Genomic DNA, 7304 nt, shown 5'->3' with positions numbered 1-7304 from the left:
TTCCATTTTGCTCTGAGACTCCATGTTATGTAGGAAATAAGCTTCTCCCATGGGAACACCCCTCCTCTGTACCCATCATGGGCTGCTTAGTGTGACATGTTTAGCAATGCAAAATGACAATTCTTATGGAATGAAAAATTGCTCTCTCTTGATTCCTATTGCTCCTAAACCATGTACCATGTGAACAGTGATTGTGTGGATGTTAGTAACCATTCTTTAGTTTGCATCTGGGTAAGGGTCATTTTGACCCACTTCCGCCTCTGCTGATGATCTCATGATGTTAGTTTGTAATTTCGAATCATAGCAACAGACACTTATGATGATGTGATTTTTGGTATAAGAACCCCTACAACCCTGTGGTCAGGGCTGTTCTCCCAATAGCCATTTTTGGGGCATTGTGTGAGACAGTCAGCCTCTGGCTTAATAAAGACTCTCAAATTTGGACTTCTCAGTGGTGATCGGTCTGTTCTTGAGTTGCGCCCCATAACAACAGACGTACAGTGTGACCCGCATCCCTGTTTTTGAAACCAGTCAGTCACAGGTGGCTGCGCACCTGTCAGTTCAGTTCATCCACCGGCAGCAATGTGTGTATTTGTGTCACCTCCTTGACTCCCAGCGATCAACCCATGTGACATTGTACAAAAATAGATAATCGAAAGAGGGAACTGGCCAAGAAAGATAAAAATGCTCAAAGAAATGAAGGGTGATGGTGCTGGAAGTGACATTCAAAAGGGACACACATGGAGTTAGAGAAGAAGGAGCTGGCCGTGGGAATGTGAGGATGCCACAGCATCCGGACACTGGAGATGCAGCTAGAGGAGCGTGGTGTCTGTGAACTTATCCAAACAGACGAAGAAAGTGTGACCAAAAGCATGAAAATGTCCCCAGGGGAAATGACACCAACCCCAGACCACACCACGGGAACTCTTGGAGCTGTCTTGTGACACTGGCAGTAAAAAGGCTAACGTGGGAAAGATGATCCAAATGTGAGAACGATTTGCCACGACACAGAAGAGACGCTCACTCTGTATCCAAAGTTACCACAGGCAGGAGGAGGCCAGCTGTTCTGGAGACTTTTGATGAGACTTTTACAGAGAAAACACTTTAATTCTCAATATTTCTGATATTTTAAAATTAGCATATGCAGTTATGCAGTGTTTGGGTTTTGTTTTTTGTTTTTTTTTTTGGCACCTTTACTGACAGTAAGACAGTTTCAATGTTTTGATAAACATTTTGAGAAGTCACAGAATAATCGTAATTTCCCCCATTGAGGATTAAGACTGTCTTGCCTGGTTTCATTTTTGCAGTCCCACACGACTGTGCCTATCTCTGTATCTGCAGAGACACTGGCACCATTTGGCAAGATGATAGGGGATGTTAGCCATGGCAAGAAACCCCCTGGAGGGCAGAAGGACCCTGAGCAAACAATGCTACTGGGATCATGCTGCAGGTCCACAGCAAGGGATCCCTGGGTGGGGACACAGCCCTAGACGGAAGATGCCTCCCGGAGCTCTGAGCCGACCAAGAGGAACTATCCCAACACCTGCCTGTCCACCCTCCTGGCTCTTGCAGGTGCTTCGCCCTGGAAAACCCTCCCTGTAACTAGCAGCAGTAGGTCCAGGCAATGCAGTCTGGTCAGACTCCCAGGGTGCAGGAGAGGTGGAGGTGGGTGGGGCCCAAACACACTTCACAGGGTACTGTCATGTACATGTCTGTGACCTGCAGTGAGGACAAAGCTGTCTGCATCTGTGATAGCCATTGTAAAGACAAAGGGAACAGGGATCGAATCTGGGGTTTCCATCTTGTCAACACAGAGCTCATTCTAGCATTCCCTTGGTGCTTCTGGCCACAGAGTGAAAGAGCTAGAGATCAACGGGCAAGGGGAAAGGCAAGTAAACAAACCTCTTTTTCTGTTCCCTGGATGTGTGTGTGTGTGTGTGTGTGTGTGTTTGTTTTTTTCAGTTTTCCTTTCTTTCTTTCTTTTTTTTTTTTTTGACACTGGGGATTGAACCCAGGGGTGCTTATCCACGGAGTCACGTCTCCAATCCTTTTTATGTTTTATATTGAGACAGGGTTTCGCTAAATTACTGAGGCTGGCTTTGAACCCATGATCCTCCTGTCTCAGCTTCCCAAGCTGCTGGGATCACAGGTGTGCACCACCACACCCAATCGTTTTTTTTTTTTTTCCTGTTTTAAAGTACAAGCACATGTTCCAGATGTCACCAATGACCATTTTCTAGAACGGCCTCTGGATTTTTAGTACTTAATCTCACAGAACCTATCTCTCAATGTTTTCCATCTAGTATTCATAAGGAAAATTTCTACCGATAGTCCCCAAGACTCCATAGATTTTAAGATGGGTGGGGAAAGTCCAAATTACATTCCAAATACAGTTAATAGGATGGAAGGGCAGGCGTGGGTACACCTCTCTCAGATGTCACTGAGGAGAAAACATATTGCATGCCATCGGTTTTAAAAGTGCAATGCTTTCTGACACAATTGTTCCCTCAACGTATAGAAGGGGTGTATGTATGTGTGTGTGAGAGAGAGAGAGAGAGAGAGGAAGGGAGGGAGAGAGAAAGGAAGGGAGGGAGGGAGTGAAGGAGAGTTACATTTTTGCAAGTCTACTGGAAGTTTGGGGCATTTGTACACCAACACTTGCCAGTTAAGTAGGGAAGACGCAGCTCTTCTGCAGAACGCCTGGTTTCTATGCACGGCCAGCTGTTAGGAGAGGGCTCTTAACTCTGTTGCTCTAGGTCTGTCTTAGGGATGATCCTCTCCCTCTGGGAGCCCCCAGTCCTTGAGGGCTCTCCACGAAGCCTGTCTTGTTACCTGTGTGATCTGCATTCTCTTCTGCTCCCACCGGTGTGTTCTCTCACCAGCTGCCGCCACACAACACATCCCCATCACAAGGCCAAGATGATCCTGCAGGGAGGCAGGGAACATTTGCCCCAGGCTGACCGCCCTCTCTCCAGGCTGAAGTGCTTGAACAGGACCCGCAAAGAAAACACCTCAGAACACGTGCCCAGAGCCCATGAAAATCCCCAGACTCTAGGCCACCCCTGCAATCCTTATCTAGGAATAAAAAATAACTCCCTTCTTTGTTCAGGAAGCAGTTTGACGCTCTCATGGTTGATGCTTTGTGTTCCCTCTGCTTGAGTCTGGAGTCCCAGTAAAGAGACTTGGTCCTTTCACAGTTGTGCCTTTAACTGATTCTTCTGATGGAGAACACCAATCCACCAAGCCAGTGACAATGAGATGTGTGGAGAGTGCCCAGGGTGACATCCTTCCCAGCTGAACCTGATTTTGCAGTTCCCTAATGGCCTTGGCTAGTGAGCTTTCTGTTGCTGCAACAAATACCTGAGAACAACTTAGAGGAGGAAAGGTGTATTTTGGCCCATGGTTTCAGAGGTTTTGGTGACTATGGTTGGCTGGCTCCACTGGACCAGGAACAAGAAATATCTCCCACTCCCACCAGCGCGTGACCTCAGTGAACTACTTCCTCTGACCATGCCCCACCCTCTCCAGTTCCTACCACCTCCCAGTAGTCCATTCAGCTATCAATGGCTTGATCCACTGGTGAGGTCACAGCCCTCCCGATCTGGTCACTTCCCATAAGTCCCATGGCTTCACTGGAGGTGGAGGCTTTGGGGCTCGTTTCATAAGCCAAACCACAACAGGTCCACATATGGCTTTCCTCTCCCCTTCAGGTTAGGACACTGGAGGTTTCTGTTCCTAAAAGAAACCCTATGCAGAGGTATGCACTCAAGGTTGACTTGTTTCTTACGGAAACAAAACCCTGTAACTTTGAACTGCTGACCTTCAGCGTTTCTGTGGAACATGGCAATGCATGCTTTTCTCTTTTAGTGTCCAAAATGAAAGTTATTAAAAGAATTTTGCTGGGAAATCATGGCAATGTGTTTTACTTAGTTTATGGATTAATGGACTGTGGTCTGTTTGCTGACTGAACTTGAAATGTGGTCTTGTTGCCTTAGGAGCCATGCTAGAAACAAAAGCTCAGAGTTGAGGAAACCAAATAAAACCCAGCAAAGGCCAGGCATGGTGGTGCAGGCCTGTAATCTCAGCGACTTGGGAGGCTGAGGCAGGAGGTTCGCAAGTTCAAAGCCAGCCTCAGCAAAAGTGAGGCACTAAGCAATTCAGTGAAAGCCAGTCTCTAAATAAAATACAAAATAGGGCTGGGGGTGTGGCTCAGTGGTCAAGCGCCCCTGAGTTCAGTACCCAAAACCAAAACAAACAAACAAACAAAAATGGTCAAAGGACCCTCATTGCATTTTATTATTGCTTTTCCAGCCACATTCCTCTTCTACTTTAGAGGTGTCTTAACAGCTCAGGAAAGCATCTACTGGGATGGAAACATTAGCACCTCAGGTGGAGCCATGTTGAATGAATGTTCAAATGGCATTCAAATGCATGGAAACCTCTCCCTCAGCACATAGCTAGGTATCTTGCACATAGTAGGTATTCAGTAAGCATGAACAGAAATAATGGGATTGAATTGAGCATCCATCTGAATTGATACCATATGGTTTAGTGCCACCAGCACTAAAATCCTTCATGCAAATCAAAGCAGATGTGGTGCCAAGTTCAATTATTACTCAACCCCTCGCAAGGATCTGAAGATAAAGAGAAGCATCTTGATGTATTTGTGCAAGAAATCTACATTGGCAGCAACTGTAGCAAGTGCAAATTTTTATCTTAAAAATCAATGTCCCTGGCCTGCAGAAAATAAATTGGACCAATTTTTTATTTTTTTAGCACCAAAGACAAAGGCTCTATTATGTTGAAAGGTCCTTGTTATTCAGGTTATTTAAGGGAAACATAACTGAAAATACAACTTCATCTTGTATAAATCAGAGTGATTTGACACTAGGTTTTTTTTTTTTAAGGATAAGGCATTTTTTGTCTTCATTATCAGAGTATCTGTGTTGCCAGTGCTTGTCAAAGAGACCGTTATTTGCAGAAATGTCACTGGGTTGGCTTTCAAGAAGAAGTGAGGAAGATTTCTGAAAGAAATATCTGACCCTGGTTGGGAAAGGATCACCTCTGAAAAGCACATTTCCAATTATCCTTCCTTCAATAGGGCCTGGTTCTCCTGGTCTGTAAAATGAATGCTTGGTCACTAAATCATTTTTAATGATCCTCCTTCTAATTCTGATTTTTCATAATTCTTTGCTCCTCCTGCCCCCCCAGGGGAAATTGATAGGTAACAGACAAACATAAGCGGTGGGAACATGAGGTTAAGGGGATAATTCTATAAGGTGGGCCCAGGGTACTGACTCCCCAAACCCACATGCTTTCTTATCTTTCTTTTGGTACCAGGCATTGAACCCAGGGGCGCTTAACCACTGAGACACATCTCCAGCTCCCTTTAGTTTTAATTTTGAAACAGGGTCTCAGTAAGTTGCCTAGGACCTTGCTAAGTGGCTGAGACTAGCTTTGAACTTGCAATCCTCCTCCCAAGCCTCTGGGATTATAGGTGTGCACCAAGGCACTTGGATTCCACATGCTTTTTTTTTTTTTTTTTTTTTTTTTGCGGTGCTGGGGATTGAACCCAGGGCCTTGGGCTTGCGAGGTAAGCGCTCTACCAACTGAGCTATCTCCCCAGCCCAACACATACTTTCTTTTAAAAAACAATTTACCCTCAGCCATGCTTGGCTTCAGTCATAGGATGAGCTACATTTCTCGACAATCTATCATCTGCAGGAGACATGCAGGCTCAAAAAGCTCCTCCCTGTGGATAAGAAGAACAAATTGCCTGGGAGGAGGGGAGTTCTGTGAACTTTACACAGACCAGATCCCAGAACTTGGGGAGATAGGATAATTAGAAGCAAAGCCCCCTGACTGTAAAATCGATAGAAAAAAGTTTCAATTAGAACCAGCCTGTGCAGACCAAAGTGACTTAGAGTTGTCTTCGATCTTTAGCATGTCACTATAATAGTAAAATTTCCCCTCCATGGGGTAAGACCATGCATAGTGGGGACTTGAAAGTTTGATGCAATCCTGCTGTCAGTCAGAAGTCAAGAGTGAACCTGGGTGCGACTCTCTGGAAATTTCCCTGGGACACCCAATAAAACTGGAGGGCAGGAGGACCTGTGCTGTTCCTCGCCTTTCTGAGAGGCTCCCTTTCTCTCTTGAGAGTGTCTCCTTTTCCCCCTTTCCTATGCCTTCTAATAAACTTACACCTGCCACTCTGAGCGACCATGTCTGAAGTTTTCCCAGGGTGATAGCAAGAATCAGTAATCAAGGACCTCTGTGGCTGCCTTAGCTTCTTGCTCTGTAACGAAACAAAGAGCATTTGGTCAGATAACAGCAAATGATACATATAGCTTAGTTTTTTGTCATTCTAAAGGACGAGTATGTAGCGGGGAGGAGAAACTCAGAATAAACGTTTAATCCAATGTCCAGGTATCTTGTGACCCAATCAAGATGGCATAAAATCAACCATAATAGCAATGTATCAATTGTCTTCAAATTGTCACAAGGATATAAAGATTGCTTTTACTAAAACACGGACTATTCATTTAGGCCTGCAGATGTACAAAAACTGGCATCTCTGCCTCCATTTTGCAAGGGTCAACTTTGCTCTGAGTCAGTTACCTTATATTACAGGAACGACAGGTCTGATTCAAAAATATCTGTGACAAGGACTCTTGACCAATCCTGAGATAATGATCCACTAGACCACAGTTTCACCAAGACTGCTTAACTGTGCGTACTTCCGGTCCCCTTTACCTACCTCTCCTCTGGTGCTCACGTCAGCACCCTGCTGATAGGCGTGGAAACTGGTTCCCTCGTCTTCCAGGGATAACCATACCGATTCCTGCTTTTTTGCCATTACTTTTCCATTTGGTTTTTAGAGTGAGTGGTTGGATCTGATTTGTTGGAACCACTGGCCTAGGATTCCATTAAAGAAGCAAGCAATATACTCAGAGTCTGGGTCTCAATCAACAAGAAACCAACCAAGTTTCATTTCCCGAGGAAGAAGATTATGAGTGGTTCCAGGAACCAATTCAGTTCAGAGTTTATGGAGTCATTAGGTGCCAGGCATACTGTGCTGAGTGTAAGATGAAATGAAATTATGTCCCAGAGGCTCGGGAGGCTGAAGCAGGAGGATCTAGAGTTCAAAACCAGCCTCAGCAACAGCGAGGCACTCAGCAACTCAGTGAGACCCTGTCTCTAAATAAAATACAAAAAAAAAAAAAAAAGAAAAAAAAAAAAGGACTGGGGATGTGGCTCAGTGGTCGAGTACCCCTGAGTTCAATCCCTGGTACCCTCCACAAACA

The sequence above is a fragment of the Sciurus vulgaris genome (assembly GCF_902686455.1).
Source record: "Sciurus vulgaris genome assembly, chromosome: 16".
Lineage (NCBI taxonomy): Eukaryota > Metazoa > Chordata > Mammalia > Rodentia > Sciuridae > Sciurus > Sciurus vulgaris.
This window is presented reverse-complemented; position numbering follows the sequence as displayed.